Here is a 15,000-nt window from a genome sequence, read left to right as displayed (position 1 = left end):
ATCCACACAATCGTAAACTTATCAACAAATAATAACTAGTTCTCCTTTTCGGATACTTTATTTTTCCTGTCTCCCTGTTCTTCCTGTATTTTCTGTCCGAATCCTTTCAAATAAATTAGTTATCAGTCTTCAAGATTCTTTTGTCTCTCCATGAAGAAGAAGTCTATAAAAGAAGAATCTTGAAGATTTCTTCTTCCTCATGGAGAGAAAGAAGTCTTCAAGATTCTTGTTTTGCTTTTCAGGACTGCCTTCCTGATTCCACTTGTCGTTGATCCCTTTCTTCTTAAAAGAAAGAGGTCTTCAAAACAAGAATCTTGAAGACTTCATCTTTCTCTACATGAGGAAGAAGAAGTCTTCAAAACAATAATCTTGAAGACTTCTTCTTTCTCTCCATGAGGAAGAAGTCGTCTTCAAAACAAGAATCTTGAAGACTTCTTCTTCATGGAGAGAAAGAAGAAGTCTTCAGGATTCTTGTGTTGCTTTACATGACTGTCTTTCTGATTCCACCATTCATGTTTTTTTAAAAATAAGCTAGATACAGGAACTGTCTATTGTTGGCTGGGCGGGGCTCCCCCCTTCCTGCTAGCCCAGAGGGCCTGCCCCCTTCCGCTGGCAGGGCAGGCCTCCCCCCTTCCCGCTGGCAGGACAGGGCTCCCCCCTCCCGGCTGGCCGGGCGGGCCTCCCCCCTCCCCGCTGGCCGGGCGGGCCTCCCCCCTTCGCGCTGGCCGGGCGGGGCTCCCCCCTTCCCTCTGGCCGGGAGGGGCTCCCCCCTTCCCGCTGGCCGGGGGAGGGCTCCCCCCTTCTCGCTGGCCGGGGGGGGGGGGGGCTCCCCCCTTCCCGCTGGCCGTGGGGGCTCCCCCCTTTCCTGCAGGCAGGGCGGGGCTCCCCCCTTTCCTGCAGGCAGGGCGGGGCTCCCCCCTTTCCTGCAGGCAGGGCGGGGCTCCCCCCTTTCCTGCAGGCAGGGCGGGGCTCCCCCCTTCCTGTTGTATATATATATATATATATATATATATATATATATATATATATATATATATATATATATATATATATATATATATATGTGTGTGTGTGTGTGTGTGTGTGTATAATATATATATATATATATATATATATATATATATATATATATATATATATATATATATCTAAATATATATATATATATATATATATATATATATATATATAATATCTCTAAATATATATATATATATATATATATATATATATATATATATATATATTATACACACACACACACACACACACACATATATATATATATATATATATATATATATATATATATATATATATATATATACATAACTATCGTCCAATAGCCCTTGCCTCTATTATTTCTAAGCTATTTGAATGCATCATTCTACAAAGATGCAAAGACTTGTTAACAACTTCCGATAATCAATTTGCTTATAAAACTAAACACAGCACTGATATGGCCCTTTTTCTTTTTAAACAAACATGCCAGTTTTATAGGTAAAAAAACACTCCAGTTTTTGTATGCGCAATGGATATGTCCAAGGCTTTCGATAAAGTGTGTCATGAAAGATTATTTCAAATTTTAAAGAGAAGACATGTGCCATTTTACATCATAGCACTGCTACAGTACTGGTACAAAACTCAGGACTTTAGAGTAATGTGGGGCAATAGTCTTTCCTCTCCTTTTAAACCCAGTTGTGGTATTAGACAGGGTAGTGTTCTATCAGCACTTCTGTTTGCCGTATATGTGGATGACTTAAGTACAAAGGTCCTCAGCAGGGAAGGTGGTTGCACAGTGGGAGAGGTTAAGGTGAATCATATCTTTTATGCAGATGATATAATACTTTCAGCCCCATCTTTAAAAGCGTTGCAAATACTCATAGATAAAACTATGGAATATTTGAAATACCATTATCTTGAAGCCAATCCTGACAAGACCAAAGTTCTTGTTATAAAGCCCTGGAATTTTATGTCATTTAGTGAACCGTCACTCTATATTAATGACGTCAGGTTAGAAGTCGTTAAGTCATGTAAATATCTTGGCATGAATATTAATGACAATCTAAAGGACGATGCCCATATTGCATCACTCTATCGAGGGCAATGCTTGCGAGGCAATATGTTGCTAAGGAACTTTCATATGTGCAATGATGAGGCAAAAGTACATTTGTTCAGATCTTTCTGTACTTCCCTGTATTGTATGCCTCTGGCAATGATATGTAAAAAGGAAACCCTACGAAAACTTAAGATATGTTACAATGACTCTTTTAGGTACCTGATGGGAATAGAAAGGTTTTCGAGAGTAAGCGGACACTTTGTTTCTTTAGGAATACCAACATTTGATGAATTAGTGAGAAAATGTATTGTAAGTTTGTTTCAGAGAGCAAAGAGTTAAAAAAAAACCACTTAATTTGTGCAATTTTTAACAGTGATAGCTTTAAAAAATCATTAGTTTTTAAAGAGTGGTCTAAACACATTTTCTGTTTTTAGACCTTTTGTTTTACTCCTAATATATTTGTATATAACTATTAATTTTATTGTAGTATTTTGTATATGGCTCTACAGCTGAAATAAAGAATTTGAATTTGAATTTGAATTTGAATTTGAATATATATATATCAGATATATATGCATATATGTATATATACAAACATAGTTGTCGTACAATTTGGAGAATTGGCAGTAGCCTACTAGACACAGATCCCGATATAGCAGGGATAAATTGACCCTCCAAGGGCATATGATAAGTAATAATCTAGAAAAAAAAATCGGAATCCTGATGCTGTAATTTTCAGCTCAGTTTGAAGGCTCTATGATGGTTGGTTCTTCAGGTCGTTTTCTTCGGTAGTATGGTGGAAACTCTTAAACTGGACTTTTGAATCTTCTCAGGACTGGGTTCAGTCATACGAGGGACTAATTTCAGGCCACCATCTTTACAGAATCCAAATTCTTCCATGTAGATTCCAACTGTGCTTTGAACTGATCCAGTTCCTTAAACATCAGAAACTAGCTGATCAAAGATGTCTCAGTCGCCATGAAACACTGTTCCTTCAGGTTGATCCTTAACCACATCACTATTACTGTTTACTGAAACTGATTACTGTCCAACTGCTACATTCTCATTTACATCTTCTAGTAAGCTGTCCAAAAACCAGGGTAATAAAACTAGAAAAATAAACATGTACCGTCCAAAAGAAACTATACAATACAAACGGAAAATGCTAAGCTAAAAAGGGAGAGAAACATTGCTTACAACCTTGAAATTAAGTTCTTTAAAGCGCAAACGCCCCTTGCCCCATTGGTACCATAATTTAGATAGCTTTTGTGCATTTGTTTACGAACTCTAGCCCAAAATTAGTTCTTATACAAAAATAATTCTATTTTATCTATTGAAATCCTTGGGGTCTTGTTCCTTAAAAATGGCGTGACTTTATTCTTTTTTTTTTTTTCCTGTCGTTTCACAAATCGCACTATAAAGATGTAGGGCAACAGCTTAGTTAGAAATGAAGTTTGTAATTTTAACACTGAAATGAATAACGCGGAGTCAAGCTACCAACTAATCATAGAGAGTCCATCTGTAACATAACTGGTATGGAATGAACATCTTGCCCCCCCCCCCCCCACCCCACACAATCTTCTTTGACTCTCAATATTCTCTCCCTCTCTCACTCCTCCTTGCTCTCACCCCTCCTCACTCTTACCCCCCTCGGACTCTTTCACCCCTTCTCATTTCTTCGCCAACCTCTCTCTCTCTCTCTCTCTCTCTCTCTCTCTCTCTCTCTCTCTCTCTCTCTCCCTAATAAATGATAAAAGATACCGTCGAGTTTATATCCCCCCCTTACATAAAACTCAATTTCAAAATAAATATCATCTTGAGAAACATTACAAGTTCCATTCTCTAGAGACATGATGTTCGTGAAGTGAATCTTTATATCACCAAGAGTTGGAATTGTTGGAAGACAAACAGGCAAGAATGGAAGTAATAATGTGGTTTCTGGAAGGGTTACAAGATTTCGGTAGGTTTGGATAAATGGATAAATTCCAGGAATTTAGAAGGTAAGAAGAACTAATTACTTGGTCTGATTAATAAATCCAAAGAAATATCTTGCAATTCCAAATTATAAAAGGGCTCAGTACGCGGGCCAATATTCACCTCGTTAGAACTATCAAAATTTACGTTTTGGTCCAATTATTATTATTATTATTATTACCTCCGCCAAAGAGGTCATGTTTTCACCTCTGTCTATTTGTTTGTCATAAACCTAACTCAAAAAGTTACGGGCGAATTTTGACCACCGTACTACAAATATATTAAAAACTATGTATTCAGGCCGAATCTCTCTCTCTCTCTCTCTCTCTCTCTCTCTCTCTCTCTCTCTCTCTCTCTCTGAATGTCATTTAGGCCGGTATAACTCATGTATGTTTTTTTTTATTTTTATTTTACATCGAACCATATCTGAAGGTACTTTTTCTTTCAGCAGTGACTTGAATAAGACTAATGTCGAAATAATCTAATGTAGCTGTTAACGGAAGGAATTGTTTAGCTGCGATGCTCCAATAATTCCCACATGATTTGGCGGATTCACTATACACACACACACACACACATATATATATATATATATATATATATATATATATATATATATATATATATATATATATATATATATATATATAGCCTATATGTGTGTGTGTGTGTGTGTGTGTGTATTCAGTATTTGCAGTGGATATTCAAAACGTCAAATGATAAAATAGAACGAAATATGACAATTTTAATGCTTTCACTAGCAAAAACACCCCTTTGCTGTCATTGATTCGCCGAGGTTGGAGAGGGCTCCGCCCATTTCGTAGTTGTAGTGAGAAAATCAACACCTTTTCTGTTTTGTCATGGGAACACTAGAGACATCTGACGAAAGATTTCCTCCGAGTGTCTGCGTTCTTTTGATTCTAACTGTACTTATTCCTATATATAAGCTTCAAGAAAACATATATCATAGATAAAACTCAAGATAAAATGAAAAACGATCAAAATCCGTAAAATATAAAATTGATAAAAATTATAGAACTTGAATCACAGCTTAATCATTTATTAAAAATTTCAAGAGAAGACTTTTAAGAGACGATATTGTCTGATTCCATCTTATATTTTGAGTTTGGTTCCAATTACATTCAATGCCCTGACCCCTGTATCTGTGTTAGTGCTTGGGACAAAAAGGGTGTTTATAACTTCTAGTGTTGATTATTTCCCAAAGAATCTGAGCTATACTTGGTAAGGTAAAAGGCCAAACAGGAACGACTTTATAATATATTTAAAATATTAAAACGCAAACTTCATAAATGTATTTCTATGTCATGCGGAGCCATTTTAACTTATTAAATTTTTGGGTGACATGGTCATATTTGGTAGTCCTCCCTGCAGCAGCAACGTTAGCAGCGAAATTTTGTATTTTACTCACTTTGTTCATTTAAGTTTCGTTTGTAGAGCCCCAAAGTCTCAAGCAGTAATCTAAGGTGCTAAGGACTGAGCCATCACGACTCGACATTCAAAGTTGAATCTATCACTCGCACGGTTGATAAATAGTACTGTACCTTTTGCTTTTACCTACAATTCTTCGATATGAACACTAAAGGTTAGGACATACTTCATGTGCACTCCGAGGTTCTAGACGTTTTGAGATGGAACAAGTGTGACGTTACCAAGTCTCCTATTAATGTTATTTGAAATAATGGATACATACTGCCTTGAGCCAAAGAAAATGAGTTGAGTTTTATTCTCGTTTAACAGTAGCCCGTTCTTATTGTAATATGCTTTTACATTAATTGAAAACTCTAAACTTTTTGTAGAATTTCATTAATCTTACCAATCTCTCCTGTCAGTAAGATCTGAGTATCTTCTGTGTATATAACACGGAGGCAGTCACGAATGTATTTGGATAAATCATTTATATAGATTGAAAACAATAAAGGCCCTAAGATTTTAGAGAGAGAGAGAGAGAGGAGAGAGAGAGAGAGAGAGAGAGAGAGAGAGAGAGAGAGAGAGAGAACCGGAAATATTTGTTCTCTCTCTCTCTCTCTCTCTCTCTCTCTCTCTCTCTCTCTCTCTCTCTCTCTCTCTCTCTCTCTCTCTCTCTAAAGTGTCTCCTTAGGATGGTATTTTACGACCCTTAAGGCTGTCATTTGCAAACGCATGAACCAGATTTTTTGTTTTATTCGGTGAACTTGAGTGGCCAAGTACGTCAGTAACTGATGCTCTTTAAACGTAAAAAAAACAATGAAAAGGAGAATAGAAATAGGCCCTCTAAGAATTGAAGGACGGCTAACGAATGAAAAAAAGGAAATATGCAACATATTAGCAGAAAAATATGAGAGTGAGTTCACGCCAAGAATTGCGAATGAGAATAATGAAACAGAAATGAGAGAAGAAAATGTTGAATATCTAACGGATATAGATATTAATGAAGCAGATATTGTCACGGCTATAAACGAAATTAAAAATGGATCGGCAGCCGGACCAGATGGAGTTCCAGCGATTTTGTTAAAAAAAACTGCAAACACTATCGCGAAGCCACTTGCAATACTGCTAAGACAGAGTATAGATATGAGCGAGATATATGTTAAACATAAATTAGCTTATATAACCCCTATCTTCAAAAGTGGATCAAGACTAGAGGCAAGCAATTATAGACCTGTTAGTCTAACATCACATATTATGAAAGTGTATGAGAGGGTAATAAAAAAGAAAATAATGAACCATTTGGTCAAAAATAATTTGTTTAATATGGGTCAACACGGTTTCGTACCTGGAAAAAGTACACAGACCCAACTGATAGCTCACTATGAAAACATATACAATAATATAATAAATGAAAAAGACACAGATGTGATCTATCTAGATTTTGCAAAAGCCTTTGACAAGGTAGACCATAACATATTGGAGAAAAAAATGAGAAAGCATAATATTGTGGGAAAGATAGGAAAATGGGTTAAAGAATTCCTGCAAAACAGAAAACAGATAGTGGTTGCAAATGACGAGAAATCAGATGAAGCCCAGGTAATATCTGGTGTGCCCCAAGGTACGGTATTAGCTGCACTACTATTTGTTATTATGATCTCAGACATAGACTGTGATGTTGAAAACTCCGTAGTGAGAAGTTTCGCCGATGACACAAGAATAAGTAGAGAAATTACTTGTGATGAAGATAGGAACTCACTACAAAGAGATCTAAACAAAATATATGAATGGGCGGAGATAAATAGGATGGTATTTAACTCCGATAAATTCGAATCAATAAATTATGGAAACAGAGAAGGAATGGTGTATGCATACAAGGGACCTAATAATGAGACAATCACAAACAAGGAAGCAATTAAAGACCTTGGTGTAATTTTAAATAGGAATATGTTATGCAACGACCAAATAGCAACACTGTTGGCTAAATGTAAAGCAAAAATGGGAATGTTATTCAGACACTTTAAAACAAGAAAAGCTGAACACATGATTATGCTTTACAAAACTTATGTGCGTAGTACACTCGAGTACTGCAATGTGATATGGTACCCAGACTACCAAAAGGATATTGCGCAAATAGAGAGTGTACAAAGGTCCTATACTGCTAGAATAGAAGAAGTTAAGGACCTTGATTACTGGGAAAGACTGCAATTTTTAAAACTATACAGTCTAAAAGGAGAAGAGAACGCTACATGATAATACAAGCATGGAAGCAAATAGAAGGAATTGCTGAAAACATCATGGAGCTTAAAGTATCAGAAAGAGCAAGCCGAGGTAGATTAATAGTGCCAAAAAGCATTCCAGGTAAACTGAGAAAGGCGCACAGGACATTAAGGGTAGGCTCCGGGTTGAGAGGGTGCTAATTGTAAAAATATTTGCCAAAAAGACACTAATCAAGACAGGCTAATGAAATTTTGAGGCATTATTAGCACTATAATAAGGCATATCCTCTGTAAGTTTTATCATCCTACAGGGAAAATAAAGGATTTTATGAATAAAAATGTGAAAATTGGAGCTAGCGACTTAAAGTTGTTTGGTGACCAGTGAGAAACTAATGTCTTGAATTGAAATTCGCTCTGTAATTATGTTTGTTTATCCATATGGAACAAGCAGACCAAGTTTTATCAAAATCGAACAGTAAATAAGCACACAGAAAGAAAAAAACGAGGAGGTTAGGTTAGGTTAGGTAGTGAAACCCCGGCTGGTGATGGAGGGATACCTAGAAATAAATATTCACCAAAAATCAAAATTTCGATTTAGGGAAAAAACCTTCTGTGTTTTTCTAGGTATTATGTCACTTAATAGCCTAAAACATCTAAATATTATATTACTTAAGGCATAAGAGCAGGACAAGCAAAGAAATACACCCCTCTCCCGAAAAAGAAAAAACGAGAAATTACGATTTTTGTCTGATGACGAAAATATTGGATATAAAATCATAGTCTCCCCTGAGCCCATTTTCTTTGATATCACTGATATCAGAAAACGTATTTGAACAGTTTTAAAGGGGTAACCTATAAAAATTAGAAAATTACTAATGATATTTCGTATTTTTTCTATTAACATAAGGGGGGCGTTGATGACCAGGGGGGGGCATTATAGAGGCTGGAGATGAATTCTACACATATCACGGCCTTCTGATAGGTAAAAGGAAGACTTTTAGCAAAGAAATAAACAATTGGGAAAATTCACCACCTCAACCTGGAGAGAACCCTATTCCACTACGCACCAGCATCGATAATGCAGCGACTATTTAATGTGCTGCCAGCTCATCTAAGAAACATATCAGGAGTGAGCGTAGATGCGTTTAAAAATCAGCTCGATAAATACCTAAGATGCATCCCAGACCATCCAAGACTGGAAGATGCAAAATACACCGGAAGATGTATTAGCAACTCTCTGGTGGATATACGAGGTGCCTCACACTGAGGGACCTGGGGGAACCCAAACAAAAAAAAAAAAGAAAAAAAAAAGAAAAAAAAATAAATAAGAGAGAGAGAGAGAGAGAGAGAGAGAGAGAGAGAGAGAGAGAGAGAGAGAGAGAGAGAGAGAGAGGGGGGGGAGTATCAGCCCTTGAGCTCATAAATGTGTTTAGATGCGAAATGTGGATAATTCTGTTCATATTAAACACAAAAGGAAACGAAATCTCTTTTTTTTTTAATTATTGAAAGGCTAAATGTGTGTCAAATTGTGCTTCAGTGAAAGTTATAGATAACCAATAAAAGAAGAAAAAAAGAAAACCTACGAAACGCATTCATCTTCCGTTAAAGTTCCTCCTGTCTCCTAAGTGAATATGGGCTCGATGGTTAATAGAATGACGCTACCTGGGAATGACTGGAGAGAGAGAGAGAAAGAGAGAGAGAGAGAGAGAGAGAGAGAGAGAGAGAGAGAGAGAGAGAGAGAGTACCTCTTGAAGAAATACTCGTATTATACGAATCAAGTTAAACGTAAGCAGCAAAAGAATTCCAAGACTTTTACTTAAGCTGATATTAATGATCACATAGTTAAAAAGTGATGCCAATTGTAATTGATTGTTTTTAGAATAGGTAGGCAGAGTATGAATTCTCCTATTTAGTCTAATCAATGGTAAAAGATTGTAAAATTGCATGCAAAGAATAAAATGCTCAAGTTCCCTTACTGAGGAGACAAGGGATCTCCTCAACAAGTGAGAGGAAGGAGGAACGAGATGGCCAAAAGGCTGACACTGTACTGTACATCAATTACGAGGAATCTTTTAAAATTAGACGCAAGGGCCAAATCATCTTTTGCTTTTTAAATCTTGTACGTTCTTCATCGGAAAAGAAGTTTTCTTTTAGAATGTATATCTGGAGCCAAATCCTAAGCAAACAATCAGGACTTAAAAACTATTTCTTACAACTTCAGCAACTAAATTCATTAGTTTACGAATTCTTTCAAATATTAAAAAAAATAACATTCTTGGAAATTATATAGAAATATTGCTTTCATCAACCAAGAAATATGATTTCCTAATCTAAAAATTGTATAGTTTAAGGTTGGAAATATATTTATGCATACATATATACATATTTGGACTTCTAAATAATATTCCTAAATGAAGTAAAACTAAAGTGAAAACCAAAAACTAGTTACCGGTTCCAGTAGAACACTGATTGAAAGCACCAGTTATTTGATATCAAACTTATACAATTGAACGACTTTCCGGTAATTAACTAATTTTGTTCCTGTCATAAAACGCAGCTCTTAGTTTAAATGTTTAAAGGTCACTCATGAATAGCAGAAGCAAGGGGGAGGACAGTGTCCTAGAGACTAACCTCGCTCCGAAGAAGTGCACCCTGTCAAACCCTTACTTCGCAGCGAGTCACCAAAAAGTTAGTGTTGAGGGAGATGGCAGAGGTGGTGGGTGGAGCCTAACAAAGGAACTCGCCGCGCAGTAAGGCTGTGACCAGGTGCACTTTCTCAGAACGAGGTGTACCAGGAATTCCTGTATCCAACTAATTCCGCAGAGGCTTGTTTCTCAAGATACTCTGTATCCCAAATACTTGGAGGATAACATTTTCTTTTAACACCATTGTGACATTAATATCAAATAAAATAGATGACGTACTTAAATGTAACTAAATTGTTTTGTTCACAAGATATTTTCTTAAAATATTTGACAGTAATAATAATCACCTACTATAATAATCATCGTTAGTATCATTATTGTATTTGAATTAAAATGGTCATTTTGGGTGTCTGATGAGGGCTAAATCTGAACTGTTCACACATGTAATTTTCCCATTACAGAGACGGCGAAAAAAAAGCAATCTTACCCGAATAGATTTTCTAAAATATCCAAGAACTGGAAACCAAGTTCCCGTTAATTTCCACCAACATTCACCTCCCTTTGTAGCCCCAAAAACCCTCCTTAGCTGTTTGCCTCGACAATAGAATTACCGTAGCCTTAAAATTTCACTCGAGGAAACTTTTGGTCATCAAAGTCTCCCGCAATCTCAGGGTGGAATTTGATATAACACCAGAAGTTTCGCAGAGTTTAACGATGTTAAATATAACCTGTTAATCAGGTAAAAAGCAACATGAACTTATTAATGAACTTCCCTTTACGAGAATCCATAGTATGGTAAACAATAAGTTTTGTTTTTAAACAGTTTCTAAAGAATTTACTTAAAACAGGATTCTCCAATATCAAGAGCAAGGATCGCATTCTTGCTAAACGTTATATTAATGAATGAAAATTCGATATCTAGTGAACAACTTATCTCCTAATTTAAGTCTTTGCTTAGCACAGCTATTATGCTGCACACGCTAACGTAAGTCTCTCTTTATAATTTATATATTATGAAAAATCTATTCTAATGATGTTACTGTTCTTAAATGTTTTTATCAAACACACACACACACACACACACACACACACATATATATATATATATATATATATATATATATATATATATATATATTATATATATATATATATATATATATATACATATATATATACATATATATATATATATATGTATATATATCTATATGTTTATATATACATATATACACACACGCAGACACCCACATTATATATATATATATATATATATATATATATATATATATATATATATATATATATATATATATATATATATATATGGGTGTATGTTTATATACATATATACACACGCAGACACATTTATATATATATATATATATATATATATATATATATATATATATATATATATATATATATATATATATATATATATATATAATATACGCCTACTGATGCAAAGGGCCTCGATTAGATTTCACCAGCCGTCTCAATCTTGAGCTGAAATCATCTACTTCAAAATTTATATAAACAAATGGATAAACCAACCGATAACCCTCAAAATAATATTACAGAAGTGTATTAAATGACCATATATATTTACATTTTTATTCTTCTTCCCTGAAGTCGCCATAAAGTAAGGTGAATTCTCTGCTAAACGTGGCGATGGATTCGCCCCTTGCCTCCATCATAAAAGCTGAAGACCAAACTCGAGCGAGAGCTACGAAGGAATCGTATACAAATCTTCACGCTCTTTTCCAAGTCTTCATTTATTATCCGTTCATTCTCTACTAGTTGCATCCTTCTCCATTCAAATTTTTCTATATATTTGTGAAGACAATTACGGAAATATTTGAAGACTATAGCAATCCCAAACACTGCTCCTCGATTCGTGTTGAAGATGTGAAATCTTCCAAATTTCTTCAGCGGAAAAGATGATTCTTAAGCTGAAACGAATTTGTAATCTTGAAAGATTTCCCACTTTTCTTTCGTTTATTTTGCTCATTTTAAAGAATTCTATTAGAAAAGAGAGAGAGAGAGAGAGAGAGAGAGAGAGAGAGAGAGAGAGAGAGAGAGAGAGAGAGAGAGAGAGAGAGAATATGTATGCGTCAAAAATACGCAATTCTTCTCTGAAGGCTTTGAGAATACCTCTACAGCTCTAGATACTGCATTCTCTTATGAAGACTTCTTCGGCCTTTTTTCTTCTTACTTCAGAATGAAGAAACTCGGATCTTTATCTTATCCTTCCATATACACACAAACACAAACAATATATATATATATATATATATATATATATATATATATATATATATAATATATATATATATATATATATATGTATATATATACATATATATACACATATATATATAAAGTAAATATCCTAATATATTTCCAATAAAAAAGAACCAAATTTAAAGGAATAGCTTCAACAATTTGGTAGAGAAATTATGGATGATGATGGAGCATCAAGAAGACAGAGTGCGGAAATAGTCAATCATTTTCTGATATCCGTGAAGAGTAAAAAGACTGTAGACGTTATAAGAGGAAGATTTTAAGCATATAATAAGGATATTGTTATAAAATATTGTTAGTCAATAGATATTAATTTTATATTTATCAAAAGATTTAATAAGAAAGTCAGTTTTACTTTAGATAAAAATATTGATCATGGTAAAAAGTCAACCCTGTTCCTTTTGATTTGTTCATAGATGGTGGATTCTTCTTTTCTTCCCCATCTCTTAATAAACTCCTGGAAATTGACATTTCCTTTCTCAAAGTGTGCACTAACCAGCTCTGAAAAAACTTCTTTGCATCAAGTGAAAGCAGGTCTCAACTCTCAGCCTGGAGAAGATTGCTCACATCTTGCATGCCTTGTGAGAGCTTTTATATTTTCTCAAGGAACACTGTGCTCGTACTGTTTTGTCATGCTGGATGGTGTGTTTAGAAGCCCCTTGATCCCACTTCTTGCCTCATACTGTGTACCCAAGTGGCTGACTTCAGGATCAGCTACCATCCACCATCTCAGTACTGATAGGTCTTCAGTCATGCCCATTGCACTCCCGGCTGCCTTGATGACAGTGATGGACCCAGAACAAAAAGCATCTCATTTATTGCATGGAAGAGAGAAATATTAGTCACATAGTGTAGCCATATGTTTTTGTGGTTGTTATGCACATGGTGATTTGAGCTCTTCACTTTTCTTCTTCTGGCAAGGACAACAATTGTTTCAGTCAGTCTGGAATTTACAGCCCTGGGTCTGTTACTTGCCATCTTGGTGAATAGCATTCAAGGTATCATACTATGGTTATTATCTTTATTCCGTGAATCGAAGCCGAGGATTTATCCTTTTACCACCTTGATCTCAATCATTTAGAATAAGTTATGAGATACGACTAGGTTCGAGAATAAATATGAATGCCTTACCCCTAGCTTGATGGGTCATACAGTATCGTTCAAGTCCTTTGCAGTCTCTTCAGCAACCAAGACACTACATGCAAAGGGCTATAGACCTGTTAATGTTAGCTCGGCTCTCCTGCGCTGGTACAACCGGTAATATATGGTTGCTAATTGATCCAGGGCTTATTGGACAGCATCTGGGACGCTAAAATAATGATTTAGGCACACTAAATAATCATTCGGCTGATACTGAGCCCCATACTGAGGTTCACAACAGTGGCGCCATCCAGCGTGTCCTGATTGAGTGTTGACATTGCTCTACTGCTATGAGGAAGTCAATGGGTAAGTACATATTTCTAAATTCGGATTCTACGCAGTAAAAAAAAAAGTATGATTTGACATCAAGAGCATTCAGGTCTACGCATAGGCTACTGTCGGTTTCCTGTGAGCGATCAGACTAAAATCCAATACAATCTCCAATCCATAATGGTGATAAAAATGACCAAACCCTTGACATGAAGAAGGACATGTCTGAGGCCTTTGTCCTGCAGGGGACTAAAAGGGGCTGGATTTGTTAATGTTTGTGTATATATATATATATATATTATATATAATATATATATATATATATATATATATATATATATATATATACACAAATTTGTGTAATACAAACCTATAAGATATTATATATATATATATGTATATATATATATATATATATATATATATATATATATATATATATATATATATATATATATATATATATATATACACATCCACTTTTCTTGGGTCCGGTCTTTGACGCATGTGACTCGATATCAACGGATGAATTAAAGATGAATATGTGGTTTCTCTCATCTCAAAACAACGCGTAATTTTCAGAAGGCAAAACTGAAAATCCCTTCAATGTTGTGGTTTACATCAATGCTGTGTTGCATTCGTATGTAACACAAGGCAGAAGAGATTTTGCAAGCACTGAATGAACTTCGTTTGAAAGTTTGGGTAAATTGATACTTCACAAGATCAAATACCAACCAATATACAGATCAAACTATTACTAATTCTATGAAAAGTCATATGACTCAAAAGTAAATATATTAAATCATTTGAATAATAGATAGTTTTTAAAAGCCTCAGACTAATTGCTAAACTACCCGAAATAAACCAAAATTTAGTTAATACAATTTTTTTATTCAATCGTTTTGAAAAGGTATAGCGAATATCCAACTGTTAAGCTAATAAATCTGTCATTCCAATGAAA

The sequence above is a fragment of the Palaemon carinicauda genome, chromosome 3 (genome assembly GCF_036898095.1).
Source record: "Palaemon carinicauda isolate YSFRI2023 chromosome 3, ASM3689809v2, whole genome shotgun sequence".
NCBI lineage: Eukaryota > Metazoa > Arthropoda > Malacostraca > Decapoda > Palaemonidae > Palaemon > Palaemon carinicauda.
This window is presented reverse-complemented; position numbering follows the sequence as displayed.